This window comes from Entelurus aequoreus, linkage group LG19 (assembly GCF_033978785.1).
Source record: "Entelurus aequoreus isolate RoL-2023_Sb linkage group LG19, RoL_Eaeq_v1.1, whole genome shotgun sequence".
NCBI lineage: Eukaryota > Metazoa > Chordata > Actinopteri > Syngnathiformes > Syngnathidae > Entelurus > Entelurus aequoreus.
Window position 1 is genome coordinate 38,525,093 of NC_084749.1, and position 16,191 is coordinate 38,541,283.

Sequence of the window (16,191 nt, forward strand, 5' to 3'; positions counted from 1 at the left end):
ATCTTATTTCAAAGTATTTTGAATTTCTTTTAAAAATTTTGTTCTGGAAAATCTAGAAGAAATAATGACTTGTCTTTGTTAGAAATATAGCTTGGTCCAATTTGTTATATATTCTAACAAAGTGTAGATTGGATATTTAAAACATGTCATCAAAATTCTAAAATGTATCTTAATCAGGAAAAATTACTAATGATGTTCCATAAATTCTTTTTTTAATTTTTTCAAAAAGATTCAAATTAGCTAGTTTTTCTCTTCTTTTTTTCGGTAGAATTTTGAATTTTAAAGAGTCGAAATTGAAGATAAACTATGTTTCAAAATGTAATTGTCATTTGTTTCGTGTTTTCTCCTCTTTTAAACCGTTCAATTAAGTGTAAATATCATTAATTAATAATAATAACATAGAGTTAAAGGTAAATTGAGCAAATTGGCTATTTCTGGCAATTTATTTAAGTGTGTATCAAACTGGTAGCCCTTCGCATTAATCAGTACCCAAGAAGTAGCTCTTGGTTTCAAAATGGTTGGTGACCCCTGGGATATAGTATCCGAGGTGGTTTAAAATACAAATCCGTGATCCACAATAGAAAAGGAGAGAGTATGGAATCCAATGAGCCAGCTTGTACCTAAGTTACGGTCAGAGCGAAAAAAGATACACCCCGCACTACACTGTAGTCCTTCACTCTCACGTTCCTCATCCACGAATCTTTCATCCTGGCTCAAATTAATGGGGTAATCGTCGCTTTCTCGGTCCGAATGTCTCTCGCTCCATTGTAAACAAAGCGGAATTGTGAGGAATCCTTTGTCTTGTGACGTCACGCTACTTCCGGTAGGGGCAAGGGTTGTTTTTATCAGATACCAAAAGTTGCAATCTTTATCGTCGTTGTTCTATACTAAATCCTTTCAGCAAAAAAATGGCAATATCGCGAAATGATCAAGTATGACACATAGAATGGATCTGCTATTCCCGTTTAAATAAAAAAATTTCATTTCAGTAGGCCTTTAAAAAAATTAAAAATAAATATATATAAGTAACTACTTTTCACAGTAACGCATTACTTTTTGGTGTAAGTAACTGAGTTAGAAACTGAGTTACTTTTGAAATTAAGTAACTAGTTACTGGTTTTCAGTAACTAACCCAACACTGCTACAAACAACACAAGGACCACCGAGTCTCAAGCCTGCTAAAACCTGGAAACTGCTGAAAGACCAGTGTTAATGTTTACAATGTGTCATGTCTGTGTTCATGTTTTTGTTTGGCCATGTGCTGTTTTGTTTTTTGGACACTTCCTTAGTTCCTGGTTTCACTTCCTGGTTTTGTTTGTCACCATAGCAACCATTAGTTTCACCTGTTCCACGTTTGGACTCACACACACCTGTCTCACGTTTTCACAGTCATGTCATGCACCTGTTCACAGTTAGTCACGCACCTGTTTTCACTTTTCATGTCACTATATAGGCTTTTCTGTTTCTGTTGTTCGTGCTGGCGACATCACACATTCATGCCATGTCCACAGTTCCTTGTCACGTTAGTTCTTGTTTCATCTCTTGTCACGTAAGTTTAGTTTTGTTTATTGTTCATAGTTTTGTGCCCACGTGCCTGTCTTTTGTTTCATAGTCTAGTTTTCTACTTCCGCCTTTGTGCGCGCTTTTTGTTTTGTCATAGCCAAGTTTGTTACCTCCTCTGTGAGCGCCTTTTGTTTGTACCTTTTGTTTGAGTTAAAATATTAAACATGTCCTCACCTGCACGCCACGTATGGTCCAATTATTTTGCACCACGGGAGAGCAAACCACGCCTTAGACCTAGTCTTGACAGATGTCGCCAGCACGAGAGCTCTCCCGCAAAAAAATGGGACAATTTTGACGAGGTAACGTGGGAGGTCCTGCGCGCCATGGAGGCCGAGACGCTCCGCCATTCCCCCATGGAGCGCAGGGATCTCATGTGGGGTCCGACCGGCAAACTGGTGCCGATCAGCTCCCTTTGGTCCGAGGATGGCGCTGCGTCACCGCAGTCCCGGAAGCGCCGCTCCCAACGAAGGACGTCAGGGAGGGCTTCCACAAGCATTGGAAAGGACGCATCGTTCCCGCAAGCTACTCCCCCTCCGGGCGGAAACGAGCTGCAGCCAGCCCGGCTTCCCCAGGACGACGTCACGCCGCTGCCAGTGGGTGACGTCATGGATTTTTTTCCCCTGAACTCTTTTTCTTGTCAGCCACATCCAACCAAAGACTCTAAATCCATGATTAAATATTACCAAGACATGTTTTTAGAAATCAGATCCTGTCAATCACAGTCACCCAATTTTCATGCCCCGCCCCCCAGGACTCATGCCACGCCCAAGTCAGAAATTTTTTTTTCACCCACAAAAGCCCAGGTGGGGGGGAACGAAAGACCTTTTGGACAATTTAGAGGGGAGGATTCTGCCCTCCTCCTGAACCCCCTCCGCCCACCCCAAAAGACGGTTCCAGACCGCGGGGAGCGCGTCTGGGATCCGCTCCTTGAGGGGGGGGCTAGGGCTGGGAATTGTTCAGGTGGGGTGGGTCAGCATCGTCACGCCAAGCCACAGCCTCCAGCACGACCACCACCACCTGCCTTTCGACCTGCCAAGCCACAGCCACCAGCACGACCCCCACCACCAGTCTTTCGTCACGCCAAGCCACAGCCTCCAGCACGACCCCCACCACCTGTCTTTCGACCTGCCAAGACACAGCCTCCAGCACGACCCCCACCACCTGTCTTTCGTCACGCCAAGCCACAGCCTCCAGCACGACCCCCACCACCTGTTTTTCGACCATGCCAAGATCCACCTGCTCCACGCCCAGCTCCACGCCAAGCGCCACCAGTACCTGCTCCACGCCAAGCGCCACCAGTACCTGCTCCACGCCAAGCGCCACCAGTACCTGCTCCACGCCAAGCGCCACCAGTACCTGCTCCACGCCAAGCGCCACCAGTACCTGCTCCACGCCAAGCGCCACCAGTACCTGCTCCACGCCAAGCGCCACAAGTACCTGCTCCACGCCAAGCGCCACCAGTACCTGCTCCACGCCAAGCGCCGCCAGTACCTGCTCCACGCCAAGCGCCGCCAGTACCTGCTCCACGCCAAGCGCCGCCAGTACCTGCTCCACGCCAAGCGCCGCCAGTACCTGCTCCACGCCCAGTCGCAGCTTCACGACGCCAAGTGCCGCCAGTCGCAGCCCCACGCCGCCAAGTGCCGCCAGTCGCAGCCCCACGCCGCCAAGTGCCGCCCGTGGCTGCCCCACGCCGCCAAGTGCCGCCCGTGGCTGCCCCACGCCGCCAAGTGCCGCCCGTGGCTGCCCCACGCCGCCAAGTGCCGCCCGTGGCTGCCCCACGCCGCCAAGTGCCGCCCGTGGCTGTCCCACGCCAAGACCAAAGCCAAGACCAAGACCCGCCAAGTGACCAAGACCAAGACCCGCCAAGTGACCAAGACCAAGACCCGCCAAGTGACCAAGACCAAGACCCGCCAAGTGACCAAGACCAAGACCCGCCAAGTGACCCAAACCAAGACCAAGTCCAAGCACAGCTACACCAAGACCAAGTCCAAGACCAACTACGCCAAGACCAAGACCAACCACGCCAAGTCCAAGACCAAGACCAACCACGCCAAGACCAAGTCCAAGACCAAGACCCAGACCCTCGCCAAGACCAAGACCAAGACCCACGCCAAGACCAAGACCCTCGTCAAGACCCGCCACGCCAAGCTTCGCCGCCTGACGCACCACGCCAAGCTTCGCCGCCTGCCACGACAACGCGCCCACCTCCTCGTCGGCCAAGGATGTGGCCTTTCCATGGGCGTCCGCCACGCCAGGTGCGCCGACCTCCTCGTCTGCCACGAATGTGGCCATTCCCAGGTCGCCCACCTCGTCAGGTTCAGCGGCGGTCTACCCGCCGCCGCCACCTGACTCTGCCCCGGTGGATTCGGGGACACCTGGTCTGGCGATCCACCGCCATGTCCCCCTCCCCCCCTCCCATGACTCTTGATCCTGTTTTTTGTTTTTGGACATCTGGGATCTGTCCGTAAGGGGGGGGTTCTGTCATGTCTGTGTTCATGTTTTTGTTTGGCCATGTGCTGTTTTGTTTTTTGGACACTTCCTTAGTTCCTGGTTTCACTTCCTGGTTTTGTTTGTCACCATAGCAACCATTAGTTTCACCTGTTCCACGTTTGGACTCACACACACCTGTCTCACGTTTTCACAGTCATGTCACGCACCTGTTCACAGTTAGTCACGCACCTGTTTTCACTTTTCATGTCACTATATAGGCTTTTCTGTTTCTGTTGTTCGTGCTGGCGACATCACACATTCATGCCATGTCCACAGTTCCTTGTCACGTTAGTTCTTGTTTCATCTCTTGTCACGTAAGTTTAGTTTTGTTTATTGTTCATAGTTTTGTGCCCACGTGCCTGTCTTTTGTTTCATAGTCTAGTTTTCTACTTCCGCCTTTGTGCGCGCTTTTTGTTTTGTCATAGCCAAGTTTGTTACCTCCTCTGTGAGCGCCTTTTGTTTGTACCTTTTGTTTGAGTTAAAATATTAAACATGTCCTCACCTGCACGCCACGTATGGTCCAATTATTTTGCACCACGGGAGAGCAAACCACGCCTTAGACCTAGTCTTGACACAATGCTGCACATGAAGTTTTGTGACTGAAACTTTTATGGTCAGAAAAGACAACGATCGAGTTATTTGGAGGAGTCCAGGTGAGGCTTTCAAACACTGCACCAGCTGTCAAGCTTGTTGGCAGTAGCATCATGCTCTGGGGCTGTTTTTGTATTCAGTGTCACTGGACTACTGCTTAAAGTGAATAGAAACGTGAAGAAAGGCTACCTCCATTTTTCAACTTCATTTCAAATCAACAGTCACATGTCTTAAACCTAGACACAATTGTTTTAACAGGGCAGTGATTTCACAGGTATGGATAAAGCAGGTTAATATTAAGCCACTTGCTCAAGGTGAAACTTGCTAAGAGGCATGTTGTATAAATCTGTATGTAAAATGTTGACTTTTTGTAAATTAGAAAAAAATTCTAAGTAAATGAAATCTTATGCACCCAATTCTTGTTTTTAATGTACACTTGTTGCTCACACTGCAAAAAGTCAGTGTTCAAAAACAAGAAAAAAAAAATACAAAAATTAGGGGTATTTTATTTGAACTAGGCAAAATTATCTGCCAATAAAACAAGAAAATTTGGCTTGTCAAGACTTTCCAAAACAAGTAAAATTAGCTAACCTCAATGAACCCAAAAATAACTTAAAATAAGTATATATATTCCCACTAATAACAACTAGTACTTATTTTCTATTGTTTCATTGAAAATAAAACAGCAAAGTTCATTTGGCTGTCATCTGTTTTAATATGAGACACGATTGTGTCAAAGTCATGATTTTTTTTTTTTTACATGCTCGAAATAAGAAATTATTACTTTAAAAAAGTAGTTTTGTACTTGTGAGTGTTGATGACACAGCTTTGCAACAGTTGATATTCTAGTTTCAAGCATGTTTTACTCAATATAGGTCATCAAATCTCAGCAACAAGCTGTAATATCTTACTGAGATAATTTAGGACCAAAACCCTTAAAACAAGTAAAACACTCTAACATAAAATCTGTTTAGTGAGAAGAATTATCTTATCAGACAGAAAATAAGCAAATATCACCCTTATTTGAGATATTTAATCTTACTTAGATTTCTGTTTTTGCAGTGCACTACACCGCAACTTGAAATTGTTCATTTAAAAATCATTTTTAAGGTATATTTTACATGTTTTTGGCCTAGATTAAGTGTTAAACATTGTTTATTATGTGTGTTAAAGTGCAGTATTTTCCTTATTGTCTATTGTCATGTTATGGCAATCGATAAAGATATTCACCAAGCGGTACTTCTGTTTCTGGGTTAATAGTGACAATGTCAACAACAATAAGCAGCTAATCTTGGCGCTATTATAGCTTCACCGCGAAAATCAAATCGACCAACTTTTGGCAGAGCAACTTCATCTCTAACCACTGCCTCATCAATGGCACATATCCATATTGGCTAGTCGTTGACGAGATCGATGTGAAAAGACAACAGCATTGATCACAAGACAGAACAGAAAGCTAACAACAAAGCTAATGGTCGTAGCTGCGACTGTTGACTGAGGCTATGTCTACACTAAGCCGGATAACCCCTTAAACGAATAATTATTTAGCCTAAGCCCCGTTTCAGCCACACTAAATCAGCGTTTAAGGTTCCCCTCATCGGACAAATGTTTACACGGCTAAGTGCGCCGTGTATTTCTTGAATCTCCGGCTCTTAGCTTTGTATGGACTCATTGTTCGGAGAGGAAGTGACGTCAGAAAGAACGCTTCATAATAAAGCGGTTTCGTAACTCGGAGCTAACCGCTGCAAATATGGAGGCGAGTCATCCAGACATGCCCGTGTTTCTCATTCTTCTACATGTACAGACGCTTGTGGAAATCACACATACCTTAAGACAGGGGTGTCCAAAGTGCGGCCCGGGGGCCATTTGCAGCCCGCAGCTAATTGTTTACCGGCCTGCCACACATTCTGCAAAAATTGCAAAATTGATAATATTGCAAAAATTTGAAAAAACATTTTAAAAAAAGTGGAATGAGGTGAAATCTAACAAGAAAAAGTTGCAATGTTGACACAAAGCTGACATGCAGGCTGTTTTTTTTCTTTTGTCTTTGTTTATTTTTCTTTTTTTTGCCATTGCTAGAAAAAAAAAAAAAGACTAAAAATCTATGTTATAATGAATTATTACTCAAAAAATATCACTTTAAAATGTTTTATGTGGAAACAATATTGCGTATATTGTGTGGTTGCCATAAAAAAACATCAAAGTTTTATTTGACAAAAGAGCATAATACAAACAAAATAATAGTTCAAACGTAAAATCGACAGATATATCTGTAGTTGATCTCGTAATTTAAAGGCCTACTGAAACCCACTACTACCGACCACGCAGTCTGATAGTTTATATATCAATGATGAAATCTTAACATTGCAACACATGCCAATACGGCCGGGTTAACTTATAAAGTGCAATTTTAAATTTCCCGCTAAACTTCCGGTTGAAAACGCCTTTGGATGATGACGTATGCGCGTGACGTAGCCAGTGAAACAGGAGTATCGGTAGCCCATTGAAGCCAATACAAAAAGCTCTGTTTTCATCTCAAAATTCCACAGTATTCTGGACATCTGTGTTGGTGAATCTTTTGCAATTTGTTTAATGAACAATGGAGACTGCAAAGAAGAAAGTTGTAGGTGGGATCGGTGTATTAGCGGCTGGCTGTAGCAACACAACAAGGAGGACTTACTTGGATAGCAGACGCGCTAGCCAACGCTAGCCGCCAACCGCATCTGTGACTGGGTGAAGTCTTTCGTCGCACCGTCGATCGCTGGAACGCAGGTGAGCACGGGTGTTGATGAGCAGATGAGGGCTGGCTGGCGTAGGTGGATAGCTAATGTTTTTATCATAGCTCTGTGAGGTTCGGTTGCTAAGTTGCTAAGTTAGCTTCAGTGTCGTTAGCAACAGCATTGTTAAGCTTTGCCAGGCTGAGAATTATTAACCGTGTAGTTACATGTCCATGGTTTAATAGTATTGTTGATCTGCCTATCCTTCCAGTCAGGGATTTATTTATTTTGTTTCTATCTGCATTTGAGCCCGATGCTATCACGTTAGCTCAGTAGCTAAAGAGTTTCGCCGATGTATTGTCGTGGAGATAAAAGTCACTGTGAATGTCCATTACGCGTTCTCGATTCTCATTTTCAAGAGGATATAGTATCCGAGGTGGTTTAAAATACAAATCCGTGAGCCACAATAGAAAAAGGAGAGAGTGTGGAATCCAATGAGCCAGCTTGTACCTAAGTTACGGTCAGAGCGAAAAAAGATATGTTTTGCACTGCATTCTAGTCCGTCACTCTAACGTTCCTCATCCACGAATCTTTCATCCTCGCTCAAATTAATGGGGTAATCGTCGCTTTCTCGGTCTGAATCGCTCCAGCTGCATTGAAAACAATAGGAAAATATGAAGAAGCGAACAACTGACTATGTCACACTACTTCCGGTAGGGGCAAGGCTTTTTTTTATCAGAGACCAAAAGTTGCGAACTTTATCGTCGTTGTTCTATATAAATCCTTTCATCAAAAATATGGCAATATTGCGAAATGATCAAGTATGACACATAGAATGGATCTGCTATCCCCGTTTAAATTAAAAAAAAGTTCATTTCAGTAGGCCTTTAAGTGTTAAAAGTAAAAAAAAACTAATAAAAATGTATCACTTTATGAGTGGGGGACCTTTTGGATCCCAAATATATTTAGTAGGATTTTATTTAACATTTCACTGTGATTACTCAAAAATATTAAAGAATTAAAATCAATGGTGTCCTGCATTATTGATCTTTTAGGGCTCTAATTACTAAATACTGCATATTTCAGTTTTACTATAAAAAACAAAGTTGTCTTTGACAGAAAAAGCATAAAACCTTTTTTTTTTTTTTTTTACTTTATATCAACCTGAAGTTGATATAGAGATTTACTGTAAGCGTTAAATAAAAAATAATAATAATACTTAATAATACTTATTTTTTACATTTTAATGACTGAGACCCTTTATAGTCCCCGGGAGCCCTAAATGTTAAAAAAAAAAAAATCCATATATTTTGTTAAGGTTTGAAAATGAAAAATATCAAAATGGCCCCCGCATGCTTAAATTTTCCGTGTACGGCCCTCAGTGGAAAAAGTTTGGACACCCCTGCCTTAAGAGAAAGCGATTGCAGCTATTTGGGATACAACACTTCTCAGACGGCAAGAGAACTGTCGAATGTCCAGGTCAGCTTTGTTTCTACTTACTGAAAAACTTTGTCCATTTGTCGAAGGGGAGTCAACGAGAATGCAGGCTTCCGTGGATGTGATTTAAAAAAAAAAAGGTAGCGCATGTTTTGTATTACCTGGCCGTCAAGGGAAGACTAACTACGGAAAACGGCGAATGCTTTTGGACTGGCAAAGCAGACTGTACCAGTTACTGTCCGCAATGTAGGTCGCGGACTCAACATCTAGGTCCAGAGTATCTAAAGTCACCAAAAAGGAATGTACAATGAAGGTGAAGGCAAAAGAGTGAGGAGTGTCCTGACCAGATATCTAGATCCCTAGATTGATTGTTGTCAAATGTTCTTTGTCACATTGTGTACTTTCGTGTCCAATAAAGACTTGATTAATTCATGATGGCTCAGGTGTGATTCACTACAATAGGATTCAAGTTAATTGAAATACCACAACACTGGATATTGTTCAGATAAGTTTAAATGTAATTTAAGAACTTGCACACAAAGCAACACCGGAGGTGACTATGACGTACGCATTTTCCGCGCATACGTATTAGGTCGCGTTGCGCCGGCTGACGGAGGGGGGAGGGTCTTAAACGACCATTGTGTGTGTGTGTGTGTGGACAAGGATAAGTTTAGGTGGGATTTTACCTTAGTGTAAACAGGGCCTAAGTTTCTGCGAAACAACACATGCCTGTGTTTTCATCACATGGAAGCCCTGTTGTTCTAACTTTACAGAATTACCCAGGATGTGACGGAGTACTTCCACGTTGTGGCTAGAGGTGGGGAAAAAAGATTGATTCTCCGAAGCATCAAGATTAGAACATGGACGACTCATGAATCGATAGACAAATGTCTAAACATCGATTATTCACGTATGTATTTTTGCTAATGTTTCTTCAAACGTTAGTTATAAGGTTCTAACTAACTGTGGGAGAGCAAGCTAAAACTGTTTTATGATATGTGTTAGCTGGGTTAGCGTGGGCACACACGGAGGTAGGAGCTATACTAACTTGAATGTGAAGTAGTGAAACAAGAAAATAATAAATGCTTTGTACACTTCAACATAAGACTAATAGGAAGCATCTTACAGCCGAGAGTAACCATGCAGATAGAAGAGGAATTGAGCAAGTAGATTAATAAGTCAGGAAAGACAATGATATCCACACGTCTGTCAGCCATAGATGTAAATGAGATCGACAACACACATATTTGAGCTTGGGCTAAAGTGTCTGAACATTCTCTGGTTTTAAAAGGCAAAATATTTAAATAAAGGATGCCTGCTCGCAAAGTAAGGACAGTTTTTATTTTTTTTTTATTTTGCAGGCAGCACATACCTAGTCTTCTATGTATATATATATATATATATGCAGTGCGCACTAAGTCCAAAAATCGAAATTGACACAAGACTGCATACGGCAGTAGCCAAAGGAGGAGCCTTGTAGACATACATACAATTAGAATATGTAACAATAATATACAATACAGAGTATTACAAATATAGAATATAATAATTGAAGATGTATAAATTATAGATTTTTTTATCAAATCGTAGCCCCTAAATTGTAATCAAAACGTGAGGTGCCCAAAGATTCCCACCGCTAGTCGTGGCTGTGTTTTAGTGGCCTGGTAAAGGCCATAGCAATGACATTTACCATGAATTGATGAATGTGGACCCCGACTTCAACAAGTTGAAAAACTTATTCGGGTGTTACCATTTAGTGGTCAATTGTACGGAATATGTATTGTAGTGTGCAATCTACTAATAAAAGTCTCAATCAATCAATCAATCATTTAGAGGCTCCTCCATGCATGGTGAGTAGCCTACTATAAAAGTAGAACACACTCAAGGCTACTATATTGGGTGACACGAGTGTATAGGTGACTAAATGGGTCTTGTTTAATGTTAAATAATAATAATCCTAGGAAATAGAGGAAATGTGTTTACATCGGTCATGTCCCAAACGCGACAAACAAGGGACGACTGCACAATACAAGAAGAGCAGTTCAAATAAATCGTTATGAGCCAGAAATATATACGACATTCATATTTACTCATGTACACTTCTGACCGAGACTGCGGAGTTTATCAGAGTGTGCCGCACACTGCTTGCATCAACACATGCAGTGCATACCAGGACTATAGGGGCACGGAGAGGCAATAAATACCAGACATGCATGGTAAAATCGCATAACAGGTCTCACCCATTCAGGTGTGCCCACAAACTGCGGTAAACTTTCTAAACTTAAATGAGAACAAGACGGAAATCATTTTATTTGACTCCAAAGTCAAACAGAATGCTCCCCCCAGTGACCTGGACCCCCTGATGCCTTATTTAAAACCTACAGTCACAAATCTTGGTTTTAAGTTCGACAATGATTTTAAATTGGAGCAGAAGGTTAACTCTGTTTTAAGATCGAGTTTTTATCATCTAAGACTTTTAGCCTAAATTAAATCAGTTTTATCTTTTAATGACTTTGAGCGCGTCATACATGCTTTTATTTCATCACGTTTGGACTACTGCTACTCCCTCCACGTTGGAATGAACCAGGCCTCAATCGCTCAATTGCAGTTAGTCCAAAATCCTGCTGCTCGTCTTTTAACTGGCACTAAAAAACATGAACACATTACCCCCATTTTAGCATCCCTTCACTGGCTCCCAGTTCATTTTAGAATTCACTTAAAAATATTGTCGTTTGTTTTTAAATCTCTTCACAGATTAGCGCCACAATATATGTCAGACCTTTTAAAAAAATGTACACCCCCACAAGGTCTCTGAGGTCAGCTGATCAGTTTCTTCTATTCGTCCCAATAACCCGTTTAAAATCCAGAGGTGATCGTGCATTTTCTGCTGTGGCTCCAAAACTTTGGAACAATATTTTTCTTGCTATTTCAGACTCCCTCTTTAATGAGTTTTAAATCACGTCTTAAAACATACTTTTACTCTTTGGCTTTTAAACCAGCATGAGAGTTGTATGATTTTAGTCCATTTTATTTTCTCTGATGTATTTTATGTACTGTATTTCCTTGAATAGCCGCAGGGGCGCTAACTAATTTAAAACCTCTTCTCACTCCTGCGCTTACCAAAAGCATGCGGGATGGGCAAGCATGCGCTAATTATTTGAAAACCTCTTCTCACTCCGGTGCTTACCTTATCATGAAAAGCTCATTTAATAAAAAATAAAGTTATTATGGTCTTACCTTTACTTATAAATGGTGTCCATGTGCAGCTGCTTCTGATCAAAGGCAGTCTTCCTTATCTTTCTTCAGTTTTAAAAGTCTCTGGAGATATTCCTTTAATTATTACCGCCTGCTTCGATTGAAAGTCCAGTTTAGAAAACTGTTTTATCTTAGATATGTAATCCTCCATGGTAAAAGTGCAAGCAAACGATCGCGGCTCACGCATGCTGCTTGTTGTCTTCTTCTGCAGCACCGGTCTTCTGCAGTACTGGTAGTCGCAAGAAGGATCACTAGCGCCCTTTACCACCAGGAGGCGGGAGTCATTTAATGACTCATATTTGACCCGGCGGAGGTGCCAAGCATGCGCTAATTATTTTGCGAAACGAGTTTGACCCGGCTGTAATTCTAGGCAGGCGAATACTATATTCCCGGCAGCAATTCAAGGAAATACGGTAATTATTATTTTTATAGTTAAATGTTTGGTAACACTTTAGTATGGGGAACACATATTCACCATTAATTAGTTGCTTATTAACATGCAAATTAGTAACATATTGGCTCTTAGTTAGTCATTATTAAGTAAATGGTAAATGGGTTCTACTTGTATAGCGCTTTTCCACCTTCAAGGTATTCAAAGCGCTTTGACACTTTTTCCACGTTCACCCATTCACACACACATTCACGCACTGATGGTGGGAGCTGCCATGTAAGGCCCTAACCACGACCCATCAGGAGCAAGGGTGAAGTGTCTTGCTCAAGGACACAACGGACGTGACTTTTAATTGATTGATTGAGACTTTTATTAGTAGATTGCACAGTATAGTACATATTCCGTACAATTGACCACTAAATGGTAACACCCGAATACGTTTTTCAACTTGTTTAAGTCGGGGTCCACGTTAATCAATTCATGGTAGGTTGGTACACTGCAAAAACTGAAATCTAAGTAAGATTAAATATCTCAAATAAGGGTGACATTTGCTTATTTTCTGTCTGATAAGATAATTATTCAAGTGTCATTGTTTTGATCCTAAATTATATCAGTAAGATATTACAGTTTGTAGCTGAGATTTCATGACCTATATTGAGTAAAACATGCTTGAAACTAAAATATCAATTGTTGCAAAGCTGTGTCATCAACACTCACAAGTATAAAACTACTTTTTTAAAGTAATCATTTCTTATTTCAAGCATGGAAAAAAAAATCATGATGCCGAGCGCATATCATTATGTCAATATAATGGCACTACACTGCAAAAACTGAAATCTAAGTAAGATTAAATATCTCAAATAAGGGTGATATTTGCTTATTTTCTGTCTAATAAGATAATTCTTCTCACTAAGCAGATTTTATGTTAGAGTGTTGTACTTGTTTTAAGTGTTTTGGTCCTAAATGATCTCAGTAAGATATTACAGCTTGTTGCTGAGATTTGATGACCTATATTGAGTAAAACATGCTTGAAACTAGAATATCAAGTGTTGCAAAGCTGTGTCATCAACACTCACAAGTATAAAACTACTTTTTTAAAGTAATAATTTCTTATTTCAAGCATGAAATAAATAAATCATGACTTTGACACAATTGTGTCTCAAAATTAAAACGGATGACAGCCAAATGGATTTGCTGTTTTATTTTCAATGAAACAATAGAAAATACGTACTCATATAGTAGTACAGTTGGCACAGTACAGTAAACTGACAGTTAATATTTAAACATTTAACATGTGACATTTCTAACAATTTTGAACAGAAATAGTTCATGCACATTCAGGTAAATTCCACAAAATTACAATGAAAAAAAATGTGGCCAGGGGCCGAGCTGTATATATGCGCACTAATTGACTGAAAGAGCACGCACTTGGCACGATGATGTCATGTTGTCGATGGAAAAACGCTTTTTTTTTAAACCATACGATTTGCCTGAGTGGTTAGGAGACCCCGAGAGTAACAAGCGGTTGCCTTGTTGCCTTTCCATTAAGAACAATAAATTACTTTTTAGTATAAGTTTGCTGGTTTCAAGAAATGTAATGCTGAGTGCATATCATTATGTCAAGATAATGGCACTAGCATTTACTTAGTTGAAGAATATTTTTCAACATATTGAGCAAAAAGGTCCCTTTTTTTTCTACCAAGAAAGGTGAGAATATACTTATTTTAAGGTATTTTTTGGTTCATTGAGATTAGCTAATTTGACTTGTTTTGGAAAGTTTTGACAAGCCACATTTTCTTGTTCTATTGGCAGATAATTTTGCTTAGTTCAAGTACAATACCCCTAATGTTTGTGTTATTTTTTCTTGTTTTTGAACACTGACTTTTTGCAGTGTAGCATTAATTAATTTAAGAATATTTTTCAACATATTGAGCAAAAAGGTCTCTTTTTTTTCTACCAAGAAAAGTGCACTTGTTATTAGTGAGAATATACTTATTTTAAGGTATTTTTGGGTTCATTGAGGTTAGCTAATTTGACTTGTTTTGGAAAGTCTTGACAAGCCAAATTTTCTTGTTCTATTGGCAGATAATTTTGCTTAGTTCAAGTAAAATACCCCTAATTTTGTTTTTGAACACTGACTTTTTGCAGTGTAGAAGGTGGGGATCGAACCAGGAACCCTCAGGTTGCTGGCACGGCCACTCTCCCAACCCGCGCCACGCCGTACTTATGAATGCCTTATTCTGCATGTCCTTATTATACAAGCAGTAAGACATTAACTAAGAGTCTACCCTCAATAACCTCAGAATTATTGCTTATTAGTAACCCTAACCCTAACCCTTATATGTTCCCCTCGTGTCCAAATAACTCTAAATGAAGTCTTTGTTACTTTAATAAGCAACTAATTAATGGTGAATATGTTCTCCATGCTAAAGTGTTACCAAATGTTTTATATTACTGACTCCTCTAGTATGTGTGTCTTAACTTCTGTGCAGCACTTTGTGAACCTTGTATTGTTTTTTTTTTAAATGTGCTAATATAAATAAAGTGGATTGGATAATAAATTTTGAAATTGATTATAAACGTGTTACAGTATGAATTAGCAATAATATAATAAAACAGACAATATACATTTAAATCAACGGTGTAAATCCCAGCTTACTGTACCTGTCGTCAGTAGAAAACTTTCACCTTTTCCATTTTCAGACTAGCTGAGGTCTCTCTTCAGAATATGCAGAAAAAAGGAACGGATGATGTCAAGCAGGAAGGAAAGAAATAAAAAAAGAAGCAACAGAAAGGGAGATAGAAAACAAATCGGACAAGCTCTATTTCCTCTTCGGCTGTCGCTTTTCAGACAGTCACCGCAACAAGTGACTTTGAAGGTGTTACCAGTTCCTTCTGTCTGTCTCTTACCCTCCCATATCCCTGCTGGAACTGCTTTCTATCTCAACAAATCCCCGCCTTCCCCACAACCACTGTTTTGAAATAAGGCCCGCTTAGCTGTGCGTCCCTTCCTCGGCTCCCCTTTTCCTCCGCCCCCCCCCCCCCCTCCTCCCCCGTGCATCCTGTCCCGGAGGTATCTGCCGAGCACCCGTGCATGGCCGTGTCTCAGAGGAAGAGCAAGGTCAAGGGGGTCACCGTCCACATCGTCACACTCTCAATGAAGTAGAAGACTGCTACCCGTAGTGCCATTTACATGTCAGAAAAAAAGACAGCATGCGCCAGGCCTTCGACTGCACAAATATGGAAAGGGGGAATGTAAACACGGGGGCGGGCTCAGAAGTGTCTTGTGTACAGAAGGGGGAGGGGGAGAGTCGCCGACAAATTGCAACCTGCAACTTGAACCTGAAAAGCACAAAAGACAGCGAGAATTTGGGAGACACGCTCCATGTAAAGTCTAAGGCCATGGCTACACTAAGCTAGATAACCCCTTAAACAAATCATTATTTAGCCTAAGCCCCGTTTCAGCCACACTAAACCATCGCTTAAGGCAGGTGTGTCCAAAGTGCGGCCCGAGGGCCATTTGTGGCCTTTTTTGATTGATTGATTGAGACTTTTATTAGTAGGTTGCACAGTGAAGTACATATTCCGTACAATTGACCACTAAATGGTAACACCCGAATAAGTTTTTCAACTTGTTTAAGTCGGGGTCCACTTAAATTGATTCATGATACAGATATATACTATCATATATACTATCATCATAATACAGTCATCACACAAGATAATCACATTGAATTATTTACATTA

The 16,191-nt window shown here is 41.1% G+C and overlaps 1 protein-coding gene across 4 annotated transcripts in view; it reads right to left on the minus strand.

Moving 5' to 3' along the window:
* The window catches only part of tns3.2 (tensin 3, tandem duplicate 2), a 130,243-nt gene extending 114,892 nt beyond the window's left edge, over nucleotides 1-15,351 (minus strand). The window contains exon 1 of one of the 4 annotated variants that reach the window (XM_062028496.1): nucleotides 15,109-15,351. The gene's annotated coding sequence lies outside the window, so the exon portion shown is untranslated. Of the gene's footprint in view, nucleotides 1-1,737; nucleotides 1,958-15,108 lie in introns of those variants that run through there. The other 3 variants (XM_062028493.1, XM_062028495.1, XM_062028494.1) reach the window with 3 other exon arrangements.
* Between the last annotated feature and the right edge of the window lie 840 nt (nucleotides 15,352-16,191).